The sequence below is a fragment of the Podarcis melisellensis genome, assembly GCF_964234715.1.
Source record: "Podarcis melisellensis genome assembly, chromosome: 9".
In the NCBI taxonomy this organism is placed as follows: domain Eukaryota; kingdom Metazoa; phylum Chordata; class Lepidosauria; order Squamata; family Lacertidae; genus Podarcis; species Podarcis melisellensis.
The window spans coordinates 75,818,015-75,840,835 of record NC_138541.1 but is presented as its reverse complement, the minus strand read 5'-3'; the positions used below and the strand labels follow the sequence as shown (position 1 = coordinate 75,840,835).

The 22,821-nt window shown below is 42.6% G+C and overlaps 2 long non-coding RNA genes across 2 annotated transcripts in view; both read right to left on the bottom strand.

Moving 5' to 3' along the window:
• LOC309378028 overlaps positions 1–3,736 on the bottom strand; it is a 520,733-nt gene extending 516,997 nt beyond the window's left edge. Inside the window, exon 1 of the long non-coding RNA XR_014171798.1 lies at positions 3,627–3,736. This is a non-coding gene — a long non-coding RNA (uncharacterized lncRNA). The remainder of the gene's footprint in view (positions 1–3,626) is intronic.
• Positions 3,737–10,275: 6,539 nt separating this feature from the next.
• Positions 10,276–15,640, bottom strand: LOC309378026. The gene is made up of 3 exons (XR_014171796.1): positions 15,276–15,640; positions 11,438–11,537; positions 10,276–10,573 (listed from the first exon to the last, which is right to left on the bottom strand). It is a non-coding gene; the product is annotated as an uncharacterized lncRNA (long non-coding RNA).
• Between the last annotated feature and the right edge of the window lie 7,181 nt (positions 15,641–22,821).

The following is a 22,821-nucleotide window of genomic DNA, read 5'->3' as shown; positions in this document are numbered from 1 at the left end:
ATTACCTGTAGGGAGTTTGTCAAATCCGGGTGCTTCTGTCTGCCCTGAGGTGTTCCAGCTCCTTTTTTATATAAAAAATAACCACTCTATTGGCCTGAACAATTATCCAGTGTCAAATTTATTGTTCTTAATTAAGGTATTAGAACCAGTCATGCTGTTCCAGTTTCGGACAGTCCTGGATGACACTGATTATTTGGATTCATTCCAGGCTGGCTTCCAGCCTGGTTTCAGAATGGAAATCACCTTGGTCATGGTGGCAGGTGATCTCTGGGAGATCACAGTAAACCTGTTGGCAATCCAGGCTGTCTCAGCACCATGACAGAAAGGATTTCTTTCTCTCTCTTTTGCCTCTTCGAAGATAGTACTTGATAGCAACATATATATGAATGCATTTTGTGCCCCAATGGATTTGATATTGTGCATTCCTGCCCTTTGCCATAAGGTCCCAGGGTGGGTTACGGCATTAAAAGCAAGACTGATAAGCAGTAAGGAACTAGAAAAAGGAGTAACAATTGGAGTAACAACAGGAGTTGAGGAGTAACAACTGGATAAAAATGATAACAAAATGCAGAGAATGGTGTAAGATGTAAAGAACCATTAGAAGGGGTGGAAGGAAGTCTTGAGGTTTAAATAGCCTCAAAAGAAGACTTGCAAAATAGTAGGATCACTAATTAGAAGTTCAAATGTTAGATTGTCCTTTTTTGCATCCTTATTGTTTCCTGCCTGTGAACTCTTCTCCAGGATGAAGAGGAACCATTGATGAGCACCCTTTGGGTTCGGTCAGTCAGCCAGTTACAAATCCACTGAGTGGTAGCAAAGTCAAGACCGCATTTTACCAGCTTCTTTACAAGAATATCATGGGGCACCTTGTCAAATGCCTTGCTGAAATCAAGGTAGGCTACATCCACTGCGTTCCCTTCATCTACCAGGCTTGTAATTCTGTCAAAAAACGAGATCAGGTTAGTCTGACATGACTTATTTTTCAGAAATCCATGCTGACTATTGGTGATCACAGCATTCCTTTCTAGGTGCTCACAGACTGTTTGCTTAATGATCTGCTCCAGAATCTTCCCTGGTATTGATGTCAGACCAACTGGGCGGTAATTATTTGGGTCCTCTCTTTTCCCCTTTTTGAAAATAGGGACAACATTTGCCCTCCTCCAGTCTGCCGGGACTTCGCCTGTTCTCCAGGAATTCTCAAAGATGACTGCCAGTGGTTCTGAGATCACATCTGCCAGTTCTTTTAATACTCTTGGATGCAGTTCATCTGGCCCTGGAGACTTGAATACATCTAGACTAGCCAAATATTCTTGTATTATCTCCTTAGTTATTCTGGGCTGTGTTTTCTCTGCTGAATCATTTGCTCCAAATTCTTCAGGTCGGGCATTGTTTTCTTTATCGGAGAAGACTGAGGCAAAGAAGGCATTGAGGAGTTCAGCCCTTTCTGTGTCCCCTGTTTGCATTTCACCATCTTCTCCTCTGAGTGACCCCACTGTTTCTTTGTTCTTCCTTTTGCTACGAACATACCCATAAAAGCCTTTTTTGTTGCTTTTAACCTCTCTAGCAAGCCTGAGTTCATTCTGTGCTTTAGCTTTTCTGACTTTGTGTCTACAAGTGCTGGCTATTTGTTTGAATTCCTCTTTGGTGGTTTCCTCCCTTTTCCATTTTTTGTACACATCCTTTTTTAATCTTAACTCAGTTAAAAGTTCTTTAGATAGCCACCCTGGCTTCTTTAGGCACCTTCCATGTTTCCGTCTCATTGGTATTGCTTTTCAAGTCTCCCACTGCAATTTTTATTTATGAGAGATTTTCTAACCTGCCTTTCTTCCAAGGATTCCAGGGGAGCTTACATTATACTAAAACACAAGAATAAAACCGATCCAACACTGCTTATACAAAACAGATAAAAGCATAGCACACTCCCATGGACCACCTGGGCTCTCATCTGCAGCAGCAGCAGCAGCAACAAAATTCCCATCACCTTCCTGCCCACCCAAAAATCCCAGGCAAACAGGTTAGTTTCCACAGGACATCAATGCAGATGTTGCTGGAATCCACCTCCCATCGGCATAGCCAACGGTCAGAGATGATGGGAGTTGGGCCAACAACATCTGGAAGGCACCAAGTTGGGCACAGCTGCCACAAGCCTCTTTGCTGGGTCTCTTTTGGCAGTGGGGGCTAGCAAAATTAAGGAGGTGCTGGTAGAAACACAGCGCTGCTGACAAACCTGCCCAAGAAAGTGGTCTGTTCAGGCATTTTAAGATCTCAAAGGAGTAAATATCGCAGAGGCCAAGAGACAGAGGGGAAGCAGCTCCCAAGCTCTGCAAGGCCCAGAAAGCTAAAGAATCCATCTCTGACCTGGAGGAATCCAGTCTTTTCTAAGCCACCTTTGGAGGGGGGAGGGGACATTGCCCTAAAAAATGCTGCATCCTAAGCCCTTAGACTAAAGCCTGTTCGCTCCTTTATCTGTGCCTATTATTTATTGACAAGTTTTATATTACTTATTGTATGTTAGGTTTATCTCTCCAGCTGCTGCAGAGAGGGAGGACGATTCAGGAGTGTTGCTGTTGCTTAAAAAATACGTAAAACGAAATCCATTGCAACCTGCTCTGGTCATTCTAGCATAGCTAAAAAAATAAAACTGAATTTTGTTGCCACCTTGGTCCCTTACCCCCCACCCCCTTTGCAAAACTAAAAAAGAAAAGGATTTGTTGCAATCTGTTTTCTTTCCTCCTGTAATTAAAAAGTAAAGAGGAATTTGTTGCAATCTGGTCCCCCCCCCCTTTGCATTCTTAAAAAAGCAAAAGAGGATTTGAATCCTGACAACTGTAGTTTGTGAAGGGTGCTGGGAACTGTAGCTCTGTGGTGCGTAAACTACACTTTTCAGGATACTTTGAAGGAAAGAGTGGGGTGGCCTGTATGTTTCTCCAGCCCAGCTCTTTATCCTGACAACAACCACCCTGTGAGGCAGGCTAGGCTGAGACGCAGTGATTGGCCCAAAGTCTCCCCGTGACTGGATCTGAACCCAGGTCTCCCAGGTCCAACGCTGGAGCCCCTGCCCCACCATGACTTGCGATTCATACCCTTTGCCAGGCTTCAGAAGTCCAACCTTTTTCTGAAAAGCACAGACCAGCAGCACCGACTCACAGGAAGAAGCCTTCTAGTGCTGTCAGATCCTTGGTCCACGGAGCCCACGTTTGTCTTCACTGACTGGCAGCAGCAAGCCAGGACTTGGGACCTTTTTTCTTGGACGCAAAGCATGTAGGAAAAATAGAACGGTTTTCATTTACAGGATTCATTTTGTGAAACCCATACACCGCTATATTGGGGGGGGACCCCAAAAAATGGTTTACAAAAGGATAAAACAGTAACATCACAACGATGCAAAACCTTCCTTGCAAATGGAGAGAACCGCTTTTTGCAAACCTGGCTCCCCCAATGCAGCCTTGACATGGGGTTAAAGTCAAAGAGTTCAAGTGTCTCCTAGAGAGCCAGTGTGGTGTAGTGGTTAAGAGTGATAGACTTGTAATCTGGGGAACCAGGTTCACTTCCCCGCTCCTCCGGATGCAGCTGCTGGGTGACCTTGGGCCAGTCCCACTTCTCTGAAGTCTCTCAGCCCCACTCACCTCACAGAGTGTTTGTTGTGGGGAAGGAAGGGAAAGGAGAATGTTAGCCGCTTTGAGACTCCTTTGGGTAGTGATAAAGCGGGATATCAAATCCAAACTCTTCTTCTCTTCTTCTTCTTCTTCTTCTTCTTCTTCTTCTTCTTCTTCTTCTTCAGAGAAGCCAAGAAGGGGATGCTGGATACTCACCCCCCATGGCGCTTCCTTTGGGAAAAGGGTGTGGCTTAAGCAGCCTGGTCGCCCTGCCCCTTCCCATTGTGCCCCGCCCCTTTCCCTGCAAGGGTTCAGGTGAGTGCAAAATGCCTTGGGGTGCAGAAGGCTTTTGGGGTGGCAATGCCAGTGGGTCCAGGTTTTCTGTGAGGATTGTGTGCACTCAATTCTTTAAAATCTTTGTATTTGTACCATAGAGATAGCAAAACTGTGATGGCTTTTAACCTTTACTCTTTTTTAATCTATTCCAATTAGCCTTTTCAAGGCCCTGCTGTTATATTTGGGAGTTCTTCTTTATAAAGTATTCCAGGAGGCGATCTCACAACACAGCTTGATAGCCCCTTCTGACCTTGGATTATATGAATCTGTGTTTATGTTTATACTTTGCAGAAAACTCAAGAACAGGACTCTCCTCCCTCGCCAGTGTGGCATGGAGTAATGACTGTGAGAGCGATAAGAGGAAATGATGAACGATAAGCGAGATGAGTAGGTGATGGGGTAAGTGGCAAGTGTTTGTCTTTCTTGTATAATGTATAGCCCAACACTAAGTGACCATGCAGCTGCCATGCTGAGAAAATTTTGCATGGACCTGCAGTTACATCGGGAGGAAAGAGACAGAATGGAAAGCAAGTAGTTTGAGACTCTGGGCTTAATGATCTTTAGTAAGGGTGGCAACAATTTTCACAATAGCTGAGCTTGCACCAGAGCTGAGCCTTGTTCACTTCCTTTGCAAGCCTTCGTGCAAGTGTCCGTGGTAATTAGCAACACAAAGTTAGCAGCGGCTTATGGAACCGGATCGTTATGACAGTGCAACCCATTTCAATGTTGCATTGTTGAAATGTATATTCCCTTGAACTCTGCTGAACTGAGGTGATGACAGGAGCCATTGTTATCTTTCCAGTGCTCACTATTAATTAGTCATCTTGTCTCTCATGTATAATTCATCAGACATGAATATCATGTTCTTCACTTATTTTTCATCCATAAGAAGGAGCAATGCAGAAACGAATTTCTTCATCAAGCAGAAGCTGGACATTCTAAGGAGAGACACGGGTTATGTCTTTACATAAAATGTAAATCTAGTGTTACAGAAAATACTTTTGAGGCTTTTTTGTGCAATTAGATTTGTTTAAAGAGAAAACGGAATTCTTCATAAAGGTCAAGAGTTACTGTATCATATGTTCTTAGAAATGCTTACTTTAATTGCAGTTTAATGGTTTTCGGTTCTCTCTTACGTGTTTTGGGGAGGGTCTGGCAGTGACTTACAGTTAGCATTTTCATCTGTTCTTAAAAATCCCTGGCAGTAGTTGGTCTTTTGGTTGGGACAGGTGTGTGGAGAACACAGAGAGAGTAGTCAGTGTCGTCTAATCTTCTGTACCAAATACATCAGCAAAAGAAATGCATCCAGGTATCTCTTACCTTGAAAGATGGAGAGCTGCTGCCAGTCAGTGTGGAGTGTAAAGCTAAGTAGACTAAGGGTCTAATTCAGTATAAGGCAGCTTCCTTGATTCCTGGGAAAGGTGCAGAGCTGGTGAAGAGTTGGGCAGCAGTATAAGCACACACACCATTCAATCATTCAACATCCACCCAAACACCCAAATCTGTGTGTGTGAGTGTGTGTGTGTGTGTGTGTGTGTGTGTTTCTCATTCTCCCTCACACACACAAACATGCACACACACACACAGTACAATGTATGGATTTATGAATACAAATCATACCCTGTCCCATTGGTCAGCAGTCTCTCTTTCTTTTGCAAAAGTCATACATACAGACAAACACAGACACAGCTCACCATGCGATACAATATGCTATTGCCAGAATGTTTTCGTTATTAATAAAACAAATATCATTTATGTATGTTATTGGGGTAGCCACAAATCCATTCATAACCATATCTGCTCAGCAATAGGTCCCATTCAGAAGTTTTCAGTTTCTATTTAGCCTCCTTCATACTTAAAACAAGAGTAGATGTGGAAACTAAACAGACTAAATGGAATCAGGGAAATTTATCGTCTTCAAATAGGAAATTCATTTTGCTACTGATGCTACCAAATGAAAGGTCTTTTGTGAGGTGGGCTGGAAAGAGCCTACATTTTGTCCTATCCTGTAGAAGAAATATTCAGCTTTTAAGTCTGCCCGTCAATTAGCACAAGCATTCTGAAAATAGATGGGATGGTGGCAATTAGTCTCTTGGTGGATGTTCACTTCATGGAAAACTTGTGTGTTTGAAAATAATCCAAGCTAGTTAGATGATCTAAATATATCTAAATTTCCAAGGCTTCTACTATTGGAGAGTCACAAATGTGTGACTTAATATACACTGAATTTAATTTTTTTGTAAAACAACAACTACAACAACTACAACTTATTATTATTTATACCCCCGCCCATCTGGCTGGGTTTCCCTAGTGACTCAGAACTATGCAACAAACAAATACTACTAGCAGAAATAAGATAATTAATTTCAGTTCACCAAAGCTTAGGAAATTATGAATATTTTCTGAGAGCAAATAAGAGCAGGGTAATAAGCAAAGTTATTGTTTATTATCTATGGAAAGCGACTTAGTCCACATTGCTTAACAATTTTGGGTCTAGTAGACCTAACCTGAGTCACATTGATTGATATTTTTTGTTGCATATATTTCAACAATCCCAAAGTTTGAGAGTCAGTGGCACAGACATCGTAAAAGTGTGGTAATCTGTTGTGGAGCCACCCCATTGAAGATCATCACAGTGGTTACCTGGACCTCGTTGGTGGCTGTGAAGGGGCCCCCATGACAGTTCAAGCTTCAGGACTCAAAAATGTAGGTCTGCCACTGTCCTTGGGTGATGTCCATTCACTGCATTGGCAGCACTAAAGTGACCTCTACAAGGCACAGGCCTGGGCAGCGTGTGTGGAGGTCCTGGGCTGCCCAGGCAACAACACCTCTCTCTCAGCCTCAATTTATGGTCCAAAGGAAAGCAGGCTTCTGGGGTTGCCAGAAGGAAGCATAAAGATGCCATCCAACCATTTTAGGGACTGTGGATTTGTGTAGGGTTTACTCCTGAGCCTTTTCTTCTCCCAAAGATATCCTTCAAGGCAGCGTAGGTTTAGGACCAGAGTCTTTTATTTCCTGTATGGGCTCCCTTCCCAGGTTGAGAAGCCTCATCTGAACCTAAATGCATCACTAATGCACGATTACTGTGTCCAGAACATGTTGCAGAATACAGTCACATTAAAACACTAGTCTGGAGAAGCCCTTAAAATGCATTCCTAATCATTCTTTGGGAACTGGCTTTGGCGTCTCTTACATATGAAAAGCCTTACTGGATTGCTTTCACTCAAGAACTCCCACATTGGAGCTCCCTAGTGAACCAAATGACATCAGTGCAGGTCAGGTGATCGGCAGTGATTTTCAAACCTGCTTGGATTGTCTATGCTCCAGTTTCCAACTAAGAGTCCAGTGTAGTAAGCAATCCCTTCTGAAGGTGGGGCTTGAAGACAGTGCTACAAGGGGGGGGAGGTCACCTGATGTCGTGGTGATGTTTGACAGGTGATCAGCCCCATCCATCTTTCAAAGTGGTCACCAGGATGGGTGACCTCAGGATCCAGACCCCTGCTTTGCCCTACTTCAGTCCCCTCTCCAATATTCACTTAAATGATAGGATGGCTCTTACCTTAGAAGCAAGACATGGTCCCCCAAATGATTTAAGGCAAATCTGTGAAAAACATTGCTAGCTGTCATGGTGTCAGTTAGATACTCTTTCAGCAAGTGACATCATAGTTAAGTGTTAGTCTCATGTAGAATGAATAACGTAAGGAGGTGTTATATACCGTAATTTTAGGGTGCAGTCATGGAGAGAGGCCATAGAGTGGCAACAGGATCCCTTGCAGCTGCCACCACTCAGGACAAGTGCTGGTTCATCCACCTGCCCAAGCTTGCCATTGGCAGCACAGATAGGGAAAAGAGAGACCTTCTGGGATCAACTCAGAAACCAGGATGGCTTTCGTAATTCCGTGACTGTCCCAGGAAAATCAGAACACTTGGAGGGTATGATCTGCTCACAAGTAATCCCACTAAGTTCAATGAGACTTACTCCTGGATAAATGGGTACAGAATTGTAGCATGAATGATCTAAACACACCTGACTCAGGGATAAAGGGGACTTATTCTACTCCAGTAAAAGGCAGCTGAAAGGAGGCGAGAAAAAATGGATCCTGTGGAGAGGCAGCAGGCAGCCTCCTTCCTCTGCGGAAAGATCCTTTGGGCCTATGTAGCCTTTAATTGTTTCATTTTGCAGTTCTTTCATAGCACAATGTTTAGAAATTACTCCTCTAATCTCACCTCATTTCCTGCACCACATTAATGGCCAAGGCCTAACTCAAAAAGTCAAAGAAAGGGTCAACAAGATTACCCTTATATTTTCACACTGGCCTCTCCTCTCCTGTCTATTACTATACGATCGACTTAGTTTGGCACAGCCTGGGTTTCACAGAGCTCTGCTGGCAATGGCTCACTAGGCTCCTCTGTTCCATCTGTCTGCAAATAAACAGAAGTCAATCTATGGGGTCTATTTTGAAGAGATAATTCTCTCAGGACCAGTTCTCCTCAGACGGCGGTCAGTGAAGCCAGCCTGAATTTCAAAATTGTTCATGCAGTACTTATAGCTAGCTAAGCTGCTGTGAAAGAACCAGTCATAGGTTTGGAGGACTCCAGGGACAGGTTATTAGAAGACAGGGGGCATCATGAGCTGCATGATAATTAGAAGAGTTTGCAAAGTACTAATGGTTTTATGATGGAACAGTGAAAAGGAGGGGAAAGCAGAGGAAATCTTTTAACAGAATATAGACTTCTGCTTCTTCTGCCGGCCAATGGAAGGTTTACAGTGTTGGAGAAGGAAATAACATTTGGGTTAAATGAGCAATGAGACCAATCCCGCTTGCAACCCTGGCCTCACTACATACAAAGTGAGCAAGCCCTCTTTGTGGTAAGATTTCTGGGGATGTTCATAGGATTTGGATGATTTCTGAATCCTGAGCTGAAGTGGGGTGCGTGGGAAATAGTTTTGACTTGTCAAAAGCAAAGCAGGTTCTGCATGAGATAGCACAAGTCTAAGTGGGGAGCCCTAAAGTGCCTTGGGGCAGCATCTCAGTGACTCAGACTTCCCAAAAATGCTATGCACCTTCTGAAAGTAATGGCTTTAAGCTTACCTCATAAGCCACATGGAATAACACCAAGATGGGAGCCAGTGAACACTAGACTGGGAAGAGAATGGACCAACAGATCAAACTTTTAATTAGAGGGAATGAATTTACTCCCAAAGTGAATCCCTTTTAATTCTTCCCATACCAATATAAACTATAAATATGCCTAGCATAAAAGCCTCTGGATTTAATTGTTTTTAGCTCAATGTTTTTTCCTGGGGACACCAATTTTCAGACCAATTACTCACAAAATACTAGATTGGGGTAGGTAAAAACAGAACCAAACCGTAATGGCTGACATTGTATCAAAACCACAGCAGCCATCCTTCTGAAATTTGGCCAGATTCATGCCCTCAAGAAAGGGTGAAGTTACGGATGTTTCCTTGGGGGGTGGGAATATAAATGTAAAGGTGCTCAACGCAAAATCCTCTGGACTTATTTGCCTGTAGTTCAGTTGGCTTTATCCACTCTGGAAAGGCTGGGATGTCTGCAAATTCCATTCACTTCTTCCCAAATAACAAAATTAAACAAAATCCCAATAGTGAATGAGGGGAATGAAACTGATGCAGATGCACCTTGAGGCAAATCAGCCAGCCTACAAACTGCCTTGGACCAAATGGGTAGCCTGGCTCATGCATCTCAGATGCCTCCAGTCCTGCTCTCTGGTGTTTTCCATACTGTTACTGATTAATGATAACCTTACTTGGAGTGTATATTTCTTACTTTTTACTATGGGTTATTCATAATTAAGGATATTGATGGTAATGTATGTTCGATTTAATAATAATATGTCCCCCTGATGTTCTAGGTGGCCACGAGGGCCAGGGCTTTCTCAGTCAACGTGCCTGAGATGAGGTGGAGCTTGCCTACTTGCTTACTTTCTGAACCTTTAGTATTTCCAAAAACTCTAGGTGGTAGCATATCTCGCTTGGTTATTCACTTGTGAGTGGAACTAAGGTTCCTCCCTGCCTGAAAACACTCATATAATGCCAGTGCAGCTAGTGATTTGATATAGATGATCGGTGAAGCAGGGTGGAGATGGCCCTGAATATTCAGCAGGTAGAGGACGAGTTGCTGCACTGGTATGAGGAAAATGCAAAAGTGAGCTGAAGCCGTGCGCACTGTGAACATGAAGAGTATATGATACATATGGTACACTACAGTCCCAGACACTTCAATATTCACCAGCCCTCCATAGAAGGCACTCAGATATAGGCCTCTTCAGAGGCCTAAGAATGATACAGACAAACCAGGGATTAAATGCAGATTTTATATACAGATATAAGATACACTTCAGTACATTGATCTCCAGAGCAACCGTATTCAGCAATGAACGTAAGTGCAAGATGAAAATTGATTCTGCTTCCAAGGTGCCACTGAGCCCACCATAATGCTGTTTGTCACCTCACTGTGATGTAGTGCAGCTCATCCTTCTCGTCCTCACAAAAGCCACTTGTGAAGGAACTGGTTGGTGTCCAAGATCACCATCTCTTTGGTACAAAGCCAGGTTGATAACTGGTTGCTTCTGGATTTCCAATGGTGTTTTTTGAGTAACTGAGAGTTCAGAAAGGGGAGTCATTGTCATTTCATCTGAACCAAACCATTGCACCAACATCATTCAAAGCCAGAAATGTACCTTTTACCTGATAGTTTAAACTCTCTCTCTCACTCACTCAGTCACTCACATATACGGTACATGAAAAGTTTAGTTTTTTTCAGGAAAGTGTACGCACCATGAATACAGATCTGTTCACTAGTAATTCTCTTCATGAAGATTTAATGGATGAATCTAATTCAAATTCCCCTAATGGACATACAGAAGCACAGAATTTTTCATTCCCAACCTGCATACATTAAATTTTCAAACAATGGCAATAGCCCTTGAAACAAAGATGACAGATTTTACATTAAACAAGCTCTTCTCTCACCTCCGCCTTCACTTCCCCCACTCCTTCTCCCTCCTCCTTCTCCTCCTCCTCTCTCTATCTTTTGTTTATTCAGCGTTTGAACTCCAGGAAACCAATTCCTAACCTGCAATATCTCAATTCCAAAAATGACTAAACTGGGGAAATGATTAAACAGAGAAAGTATTTGCAGGATTGTTTAAAAATTAAGTTTTACCTCAACTGAAAACATCCCATCATAAAATTAAAATAATCAGAGCAACATCCGCCAGAAGTGGATATTGTCAAAAGTAAAATAGTTGTCTCTAAGTGAAGTCTAGTAAGTTCAAAGCCTTGCTGCAAATCTATCCCTTCGACAACACTGTACAAACACATTATTTAGACTACATTCTGCACCTGATTAATGACAGCAGGAGATCAAATGTTAATAGCTTAAGAATCTCCTCTGCTCTCTGCACATAAGGAGTACTTTAAAGTGCACCATAATTTCACAGTAATAAATAAGAGCTCTCACCTAAATTATACAAGCATTGTCCTTTGGTTGCTGCAGAAGTGTCTATTCAATGTGGAGTTTTTATTGCTGGTTTGTTCGGTAGAAGATTCCCATATATGGTCTATGAGACAACCAGAAGGGGAAATGATGTGTGTTGTAGAAACATTTAATTCACATTCCTGTTCTGCTTTCTGTATAGCTTTTGAGCCTATGGCAGCTGTATTCTACAGGCTATATGTTCTGTATTATCAAATACTGCAAAATGCCTACTTGAAATGTCAGGTAAGACTGTGCAGTAGAGCAATGAAACTATATATTACGTTTTATAAAGCATGATTATAGAAATAAGGAAGAGTCATTATGAGCCAGAGGACTAAAGGACAAAATCTGATGAATAATGTTATCTGAAATTAAAATCAGGTGAAACAAAATTTTACATTAGTGATGGTGCAGAATGTTGTGATAACTTCAAGGTCACATTTGCCCACCTTATAATACTCAACTATATTATGAAGTGAGTAGAATTTCTCCCAGAATTTCTTTCATGTCCTGCTTAGAACGTTCCACATGCACACAGCTCCTTCATAGGGACGAAGGCAGAAGTGTTTTAAATTTAACCTCCTACTCTTGATGAAAGGGAGGCGGGTGGTGCTGTGGGTTAAAACACAGAGCCTAGGGCTTGGCGATCAGAAGGTTGGCAGTTCGAATCCCCGCGACGGGGTGAGCTCCTGTTGCTTGGTCCCTGCTCCTGCCAACCTAGCAGTTCGAAAGCACCTCAAAGTGCATGTAGACAAATAGGTACCGCTCCGGCGGGAAGGTAAACAGCGTTTCTGTGTGCGGCTCTGGTTCGCCAGAAGCGGCTTAGTCATGCTGGCCACATGATCTGGAAAAACTGTCTGTGGAAAACGTTGGCTCCCTCGGCCAGTAAAGCAAGATGAGCACCACAACCCCAGATTCATTCATGACTGGACCTAATGGTCAGGGGTCCCTTTACCTTTACTCTTGATTAAATTATTAGTAAACTAGGTAACTAGGTATAAACTAGGTGACACTTAAGGTTTTTCCATACATTCAGCAAGAAAGCTTCTAAATACTGACTTGACTCTAAATTGAGTCAAGGGGATCAGTTTAGCTCTACCTTCAAAAGACGCTGCATTACTTTCCAATTTCTTTTCAGATATGTATATATTGATTATTTCCAGGGTAGAGAGAGAGGTTGGAAAATAGCCATAATACCTTTGGGTAAGTCAATAGACCATCCAATCCTTGGTTTTCCAACAAGCAGGCTAGTCATAGGTTAATTTATGTTACACATTTTTTAATTTGTCAAAATAGAGTCGTGCAATTAGAGCTCCAGGCTCCCCTTCCTTTCCCCATAGTCATCCTGCATAACTCATATGTGTCATGGTTGTTGTTTTTTTGAACATGGCCTGAGCAGCAGCTGTTGTGAGACTAGCCTGTAGAACATCCCATCATGCCTGGGCCATACACCTTTAGGGGCAATAAATTAGAGATTCATTATATAGTAAGTCCGAACGCTGCAGGTTCCTAAATTCAAAGTGCCAATTTTCAACCAGATACAGCATCTGTATCAAGTCTCTTGCCAAGCCAAGCAACCTTTTGATCACGTTGAAAAGGAAACCCCCAGAGTTCTGTCATGTGTAGCCTTTGCAATCGAGTCCTCCTGAAACATCCTTCTAGAGTGACTCTGTCAAACAGTGATCTCATCTGGAGTGTGACCTTTCTTTTCAGCACCTCCATGAGTTTCCATGCTTGCAAATGTTTAAATTTCTCACTGTTTCCTCTGTGCAAATGAACATTTTCCCATGTTTTCCTAAGACTTCAGCCTGGAGGCAGCTCTCAAGGAAGCGGAGCAGGGCAACCCTATTGCAACAAAATGGCAGTGACTTGCCTAGTGCTCACTTTTTCGGGGCTGTACCACTTCGGTCTGTTGGAGAGTTCTGTTCTTGACAAAACAATTCCCTAAACAAAGAGAATTGGTTGTCATGACACCACATGATTGACATGGAGATTCCGCTGCCCACCTCTCAGACTCTTGGGAACCTGCAATGGCTTCAAAGCCCTTTTGCTCTTTGCAAAAGGCTTTTGGGCAGCCCACACCCTCCCGTGTGGCCTCTGAAGCCTCTCTGAAGTAGTGCCACCCTCCACTTCAATATCAGTCAAACAATGTTTAAAGCAGGGTGGAAGGCTGCTTGAACCACTTTGCAAAACTGATGTTTGAAGCAGCCTTCCCTCCTCTTTTAAACTTTTCTCAATTGTTTAAAGATTGGGAGGAGGTTGCTTCAAACAGTGTTTCTGCAAAGCGCTTAAAGAAAGTCCCTGTACTCCTGTCTGAGCCTGTGGGGATCCTCTTAAGGCACTTTGCAGAAGTGCTATTTGAAGCAAGTACAGCAGCTACTGTTTCTTCTAACCATTGAAAGGAGCAGCCAATGGGTGTAACTAACAGCTCCTCCTAAGCTGCTCTAGTCATCCAGTAGCCCAGCTGGCAGATAGAAGGAGCAAGAGTGGACCGGAGATGTTTCAGGGTATGACAGTCAGAATTTTAAAAAGTTTCCCATGAGGTAAAAGGTAAAATAAAGGGTATCTACTTGGGACCATAAGTCTCTGTCCATTAACAACCCATTTGCTCAGTAAGATGAAATCCTGCTCATGCCGTATGATGAGTAGAAATGTTTCACTGTCAAGCATTGGGCCGTGGTTCTGCAAGGGTGTGGCAGGAGAGGATAGCAAGTGCATCAGGAAGAGTCAAGGAGAATCAGCGAAGCATCTAAATATTTCAGTGTGTTATAGTACAGTATTAGTATATACAAAAAGAATGGGATCTACAACCAGAAACTGTATCCACACCTCTCGTCAAGAGCATTGGCTATTCTTCTAAAATTATCTGCAATATATCGTTGTGAGCAGGAATTTTCAACTCTGACAAATATGAAAGATCAGAAAAGAGAAAAGCTTCTTTATGTAGATGAGGAGATGAGAGTTTGTTTGTGTCAAATTAGACCTAATATGAGATTATCCGGCAAAAACAAGCTCAACACCCCTCACAGAGTTTTTATTCATACATGTGCAAGAGGCTCGTTTATCATTACATTTTGGGAATGATTCATGTTCTTATGTTTTATACTTTCTGGATGTCCCATGATCATATTATAAAGTAGTTGTGTTCTGTGTTATAAATCAAGCACTGCTATAAGTGGTTCCTTCTTGATTTCCATTGTGTTTCTTATCACACACAAAAACTGGTTGTGGCATGAGCAAATTTTTATTCTGAAAGTGTGGCCCAGAGAAAAAAGTTTGAGAACCATTGCACTAGGACATATATATATATAGAGAGAGAGAGAGAGAGAGAAATCCTATATAGGTAAAGAGGCCCCTGACCATTAGGTCCAGTCGTGGCCGACTCTGGGGTTGCGGCGCTCATCTTGCTTTACTGGCCGAGGGAGCCGGCACACAGCTTCTGGATCATGTGGCCAGCATGACTAAGCCGCTTCTGGCAAACCAGAGCAGCGCACGGAAACACCATTTACCTTCCCGCTGGAGTGGTTCCTATTTATCTACTTGCACTTTGACGTGCTTTTGAACTGCTAGGTTGGCAGGAGCAGGGACCGAGCAACGGGAGCTCACCCTGTCGCGGGGATTCGAACCGCCGACCTTCTGATCGGCAAGTCCTAGGCTCTGTGGTTTAACCCACAGCGCCACCTGCATCCCTTAACATCCTATATATATGATGTTTAAATGCAGCATAAGAACATCATTTTAAACATATCAGGATATCTGTGTTTAGAACCTGACTTTTCGTCTGGGATTCCCCTCCTCCTCCAACATACTTTCTACTCACCACAAAATGTATTGCTGCAGGTCCTGCATTCCCTGTTTTAAAGGCTCCTGCATCTTAGGCACAAGAGAGACCTAGACACCTTCTGGCGGCTTTGGAGCATAGCATCATCAAATCTGCAGTCCAGTCAGCTTTACTTCCAAGCTGTTGTGTACATAGTCAGCGTTACTGAAAGTGAGTCTCTTTTTCATCTTCTTGAAGTTGCTGCGAATTCTTTGGAGCTGCCGGTTACACACATTAGTGTGGAACTAGAGGAATTAGGAATCAAGGTTCTGGTTTTATGAATCAGAGTTAGAACAAACTTTAGTAACTGCCTGATCTCTCACATTCTGACTTTCTTAGAAATCATTTTGGGAGTGGGAAGGGGGCCTTCTCAATATCGAGGGGGGCCGGCGCACAGTCCATAGTGCCGAGGACTCCTTTAGACAATGCAACAACATGCACAATATGCCTAACATCACATGTGTGCAATGCACAACACGCACGTGATGTCACACACACATGATATGCGCTGGGGGCAACCTGGCACGTCTGGTAAAGTAAAAGACTGATAGGATTAAACGGGCTAATTTCTCACAAAAATTGAGAATTGTGTCTATACATATTGCCTCATATCACAGGTCCTAGAAGTGCTAGAAAATTGCTTTTTAAAAATGACAGCTAGGAATCTGGGGGTGGTGGTTCACCCTGGGTGTACCAAAGGCAGCCTTAGCGGATGCTATGACATCCACGGGTGCTGGTTTGGCAACCCCTGCCTTACCTTGTATACTCCTGTGCAGTCACTTCAATCTTCAGGAGAGACCGTCCTCAGAGTGCTGGGGGCTCCCAGGGTTAGTGTAGCAGCACATGCCATTTGGAAAGCACTTCCTGTTAACATCAGGAAGTTACCTATAGTTTTGGCGTTTAGGTGCCTTCATAGGCTTTGAAGATGCTGAAACTCAGGACGCAAGGGAGAAATGTGCCCGGAAACCAATGTCCCCACTGTGGAAGGACGTGTGGATCCAGAATTGGCCTCCACAGTCACTTATGGACTCACTGCTAAAACAATATTTATGGAAGACAATCTTACTCGGCTATGAGGAATCACCAAAGAAGAAGAAAGCCTGCTTAAAACTCATCTGTTGACCAGTCTTTTCCTGGGGGTAATCCAGCTTGTTGATATAATAACCCAATTGAACAATCTATGCTGTTTTTTCTCTTTGTTTTATGAATGCAATTTTGTTTTATGAATGCAATTTTGCCATGTCATCAAAATGTGGCATCATCTAAAGTGATATTTCTAATTCGTATGGTCATACATTTATTAATCATTCATCTGGTTAGTAGTCCTTTCCTTGAGCAGCTTTAATCAGGGCAATGATCTGTTTGACAGCTAGACAGGCAGTTAGACAAGGAAAGACCCTTTAACAAGATGTACCTTCTATGAACCAATTAATCTTTCTGTAAATTTGTGTGTTCTAACAGATGGATGAAACTCAAAGCAAGCATTTGACCAAAGGCATAAATCAGCTTTTGACATTGTTTTCTTTCAAGCAGTAGCCAGAGGCATTAATATCATTTTTTACAAGTCATCCAAAACAATGATAAACTCAGAACTGTGATTGCACTAAGTGATATTTGAATTAAGAATATTACCCATGCACATGTATTATCCCAAAAGTATTATCCTTTATTTAAAAGGTGATGGATTTAAGAGCCATTAAAAACTGATGAAGCCTTACCACTGTGTGCAAGTAGCCACATGGCAGCTGGTGCTATTATGGAATGTCCTCAAACATTACCAGTTTGCTTGGTGGGTGGAGGGAGCCTATCAGCAAGTTCATAGTCCTGCTTATACACACACACACACACACACACAGTGAGAGAGAGAGAGATTCCAAATTAATTGGTTGCCTTTTGCACAAGCAAAGTTATTAACATCACAGTTTGTGATTTCTGTGTGACTTTTATACATTTTTTTTTTTAAAAAAACTTCTACAATAAATTTAGCACAGGTTTTTTGGTTTTTTTTACCCCAGCCAGCTGAATAAATGTTCTACAAAGCTCTTGGGATTTTGTGTGCTTAGATGTGAACTAAACCAAAAGCCGGTTATTTTGTTGTCAACAGCACAGTAAAAAGATAAAGTCAGATTTTGTTTTGGAGAGGAGAGAGAGAGAGAAATGATCACACGTCCTCCTTGGTCGTTCAAGCTGTGTATGGCCTTATCTGCCTATGTTTTTTTCAGAATAACTGAGGATTTTAACTCCTTGGCTACAAATGAAGGAGTAATACAACATGCCACAAACCATGCACTCCCCCCACTTCTGGAACAATCAGAGCTGCTTTCAGCCCACAGTTAAGCTCCACAGCAAGTACCTGAAAGTGGGAACACCTGCGGGAACCCACATGGTCCAAGAGCCTATGCAAATATCTTGATCTCATAAGTAGCAGAATGCTTGGCTGTTACATAAGTTTTGAAATCACCCAAACTGCCTGCATCTTGTGAGCAACTGATGGGGCAGCTCATAAAAACACTGATGAAGCGAGTGCCTGTTTGTAGATATCACCTTCCTAGAGCATCAACGGGTTTCATCAACAGAACATAGTGTCCAAATCAAGTGAAGTAATAGTACCGCTCTATTCTGCCTTTGTCAGACCACACCTGGAATCCTGTGTCCAGTTCTGGGCGCCACAATTTAAGAAGGATGTTGACAAGCTGGAACATGTGCAGAGGAGGGTGACCAAGCTGATCAAGGGTCTAGAAACCACACCTTATGAGGAGCTCTTGAAGGAGCTGGGTATGTTTAGCCTGGAAAAGTGGAGACTGAGAGGAGATATGATAGCCATCTCCAAATATCTTAAGGGCTATCACATGAAGGAGGGAGCATGCTTGTTTTCTCCTGCTCTGGAGAGTTGGACTTGAACCAATGGCTTCAAGTTACGAGAAAGGAGATTCCGATTAAACATATGGGTTTATGCTAAACATAGCGGGTAGCGCAGTGGTCTAAACCACTGAGCCTCTTGGGCTTGTCAATCAGAAGGTCGGCGGTTCAAATCCCTGCAACGGGGTGAGCTCCTGTTGCTAGGTCCCAGCTCCTGCCAACCTAGCAGTTCGAAAGCACGTTGAAGTGCAAGTAGATAAATAGGTACCGCTCTGGCGGGAAGGTAAGTGGCGTTTCCGTGCACTGCTCTGGTTTCGGTGTTCCATTGCGCCAGAAGCAGCTTAGTCCTGCTGGCCACATGACCCAGAAAAACTGCGGACAAACGCTGGCTTCCTTGGCCTGTAAAGCAAGATGAGCGCCACAACCCCAGAGTTGTCTGCAACTGGACTTAACTGTCAGGGGTCCTTTACCTTTTTTTTTAACCTGGAAAAGAGGGGAGTGAGAGGAGATATGATAGCTATCTTCAGATATCTTAAGGGCTGTCACATGGAAGATGGAGCAAGCTTTTCTTCTGATTTGGAGGGTAGGACTCGAACCAATGGCTTCAAGTTATGAGAAAGGAGATTCCGACTAAACATACAGAAAAACTTTCTGACAGTAAGAGCTGTTCAGCAGTGAAAAAGACTCCCTTGGAAGGTGCTGGACTCTCCTTCCTTGGAGGTTTTTAAACAGAAGTTGGGCGGCCATCAGTTATGGATGCTTTAGCTGAGATTCCCCCATTGCAGGGGGTTGGACTAGACAATCCTTCAGGGGTCCCTTCCAACTCTATGATTCTGTGATCAGGGGCATTGCATCCCCATTAGCCTCTTGAGGCAAAACAGGAATGTGCCACTACCCCACGCTGCCCCACTCCCTGGCCGTCATTTGCTGTGTTGTGCACAAGCACCATCAGCATTGCTTGAGTCAGTGGCCTCAGCTAGTCTAACTGTCCATCTCTCCACTGAAAGGTGAATAATGGCAGAGGTCAGATCTGTTTGTCCTATTATTTTCTGCTCACTTGAATGTGATTTGATTACATATTTTGTGTGTGTGTTTGTGTGTGTGTACTGCGTGTGTCTATTAGAGTTGATAAAGAGAAATGCAAAACCTAATCGCAAATGTCTTTTTTGTCCAATGTTAATCAAAGTAAGATAAAAACATGGCAAAAAAGAAAGAAAAGAGAGGTATAAAAATAAGAAGAAAATAGATAGAAAAGAGAAGAGCTTTCATGAGGAAATGGAAAAGATAAAGTTCAGAGATTATAGAACTTCCAATTCTTCCTCTGTCCGCCGTATAAAAACAATAATCACTTCGTCCACTCCAATATAACTCAACAAAACCACTTTCTCTAAACAAACTACCTTCAATCCTCAAATCCAAATGTCATTATTTCATTTTCTTTTTCACACAAAAAGTCTATGAGAAGTTTCCAAATTTTAACAACAACTTTTCTCTGAATAAACAGGTCAGTTCTGCCATCTCAGCTAAGTCTGTTAATTTTAACAACCGTTCTTCCATTGCTGGTGATGATGAGTCTTTCCGGCTTTGTGCATATAAAAGTCTTGCTGTCGTAATCATATACTGAAGCAAAGTTCCTTAGCTTTTTTTTTTTGTAACTGTATGTCTGTAAGTTCCAGCAGGAAGAGTTCTGGTTTCAATTGAAGGTTAACTTTCAAAATTCTCCGTTTCAGTGTATGTATTTGTATCCAAATATTTTTGGGCTTTTTTACACGTCCACCAAACACACTAAAAACATCCCTTCATGTTCTTTACATTTCCAACAGGTATACAGAATAGTTTTGTACATTCTAAATAATTTATCAGGAGTTAAGTACCAGTGGTACATCATTTAATTTAAAAATTCATTTAAGTCATAACACAGCTTATATTTTAACCCTTTAGTTCACATATGTTCCCACTGTATATTATATCCAAAATTTCTCACCTATTTAACCATACATTCTTTAACTTGTTCTTCTTGCATTTCCAATTTCAACAATAATTTATACATTTTTTTGCAATAACATGTTCATCATCTGTATATATCTGCATTTCAAAATTTGTCTTTTTTGTTCTGTACCAAACATCTTTTTATCCCACTTAAATCTATCCGCTGGTTATAGATGTGCAAACCATTGGAGACTGTAGCCTTCTCTTGTTAGTTATTCCCTTGTTTGAATTTTACAGTCCCCTTTACTCCACTCTAATAATTATTGGTAGGTTAACCATTTCTCTTTACCTGTCACCTCTTTTCTATGAAACACTTTTTTGCGTTGAAATCCATAGGGGTATCTTCGTATATAACCTAGGTATATTTCTATTCCAGACTCCCAATATAGTACGTCTAACAAAAATTTTAAACTCCACATTAACTTTGATCTTGTTATACCACAGATATCCATGCCATCCAAACCTTAAATTGTGACCTTCTAAATCCAAAATTCTCTTATTTCTCAAGGTCACCCACTCCTTTGCCAGGCTGCAAAGTACAATTTCAAATCAGGCAGTCCCAGTCCTCCCCTCTCCTTCTCATTTTGCCGTATTTTCATTTTAAGTTAACCCGTGATTTTTTTACCTTGCCATACAAACTTAGATAAATGTTTTGCCATTCTTTAAATGGTAAGTCATTATTCACAATAGGTATTGTTTGAAATAAAAACATCATTTTAGGCAAAACATTTTTATCACTGAAATTCTACCGCGCAATGACAGTTTTAACTTCTCCCATCTTAATATATCTTTTTAAACTTCAGCCCATGTTTTAACATAATTAGTCTGAAACAATGTGCAGTTCGTATTTATCATAGTAATACCCAGATAATAGCCAGATATTTAACGGCAGACGACCCCATGACAGGCATAGCAAGGTCAACACACAAGACCCAAATTAAGGGAGGGAGGGTGATCCGGTGCACGCAGCGAAAGAGAAAGCAAATTGGCAACATGAAAATTACCCCAGCAACTCAGGCTACCAATCTCTGCCAGAACCATACCATCCCAAACTGCCTGGCAACAGAGGGGTGTCTTGGCTGGCCCCCACTTTCTTTTAATGAGAACACGCTTTCCCATAATTCTCTCAGCCTATCTCTAAACAGCACTTCTAGGATTGGAAAGAAAAATACTGGGCATAGTGGACATCCTTGCCTTGTCCCCTTTGATAAAATATATAGAGGCCCTGGGCTTGAGTTTTGGGTTTATCTTTTTAAAATCAAACCTGACTATCTTACATAAGTCTGATTTCAAATCAGACAGTATAATGTTGAGATACATGTACATGCCTCTGTGGGAAAATGATTGCTTGTACATGAGAGCATGAGCAAAGTTCTTATTGTTATAGGGTGATTTCATAGCTAGAAGCATCCTTGGAACATGAACAGCGCGTGGACAGCTCGTGATGTCCTATATGATTGGCTAACGTGGCATGGCCTGATGCTCGCATGGTCTAGTGCGAAGGTTCTTATCTGCTTGCTAGAACAAATTGCTTGGCTTGTACTTTGTATCTTTCTGATTTCACACAATAAAAAGCTGTGCTGCATTAGCCCTAGGAGCAGCCATATTTCGGAACCTACTATGGTGTGAGACTGATTTTTCTTTGGATGCCGAGCTGCAACTCGACAATTGGTGCCCCGTGTGAGGCCTTCGGACTTCACGTTGTTTTTCATTGTTCAGCACTCACCAACACGTCGTTCATCCACGTTGTGGATCCCTGGTGAGTGCTCCCGTGTGATTTCTTTCGGACTTCATGCTGTTTTACAACGTTCAGCCTCACCTCGCCCGGCAGGGCTGCAGACGCGTCGTTCATCCACGTAGTGGATCCCCGGTGAGAGCTCCCGTGTGAATGTGATTCTGGATCAGCACTTATCTCCGCCCGGACAGGGCAAAAGGCGCCTCCCTCATCCTCCTAAGGATCCCTCGGTAAGTGCTCCCTGCTCTTTTTTGCAACTCTTGCAATCATGGGAAAATCTCTCTCTGCACCACAGAAAAATTTTTTTAAAGACCTTAAATTCCTTTTGGCCAGTAACAACCTTGCTGTTCGGAAAGCTGACCTTAAGTCCCTTATAAAAGCCCTGGACACCCACTGCCCGTGGTTTCCCCAGGATGGAAATTGGGGGTTAGACGATTGGAAAAAAATTGGACACTTCTTTCAAAATCATCCGCAGATTGATGTAAAGGTTTTACATGCCTGGGGTAACGTCTACAAAGCTATGTCGTGCTTAACTCCTTCAAACATTCTTCTGGCTGCTGCACCAGCTTCCTCAGACGCCCCCCCGGTTCCCGCTTTGCCTGCCTCAAACCTTCCTCCTAAACCTCCGGACATTCTCTCTTCGCCTCATCCTGTCACTCCCCTGCATTCTTCAAATTCTGCAGCACCCCCCGCTCTTCCACCTCCTCTGCCCAAGGCATCTGGCACCGTTTCCACCCCACTTCAAGAATCTCTTCGCGCCGCTGCTCCGTTGCTAGCTTTTGATTCTACAACTCCTAATCTTTTTCCTGTGATTGCTCCTGCCGCGCCAGGGGGAGGCCCAGCCCGGCACGAACAGTTTGATTTGAGATTCATAAAAGAACTGTATTCCTCTGTCCAGAACAATGGCTTGCAATCTCCTTACACCCTGGGTTTGTTAGGCACTATTTTTCAACAAAATTTGAT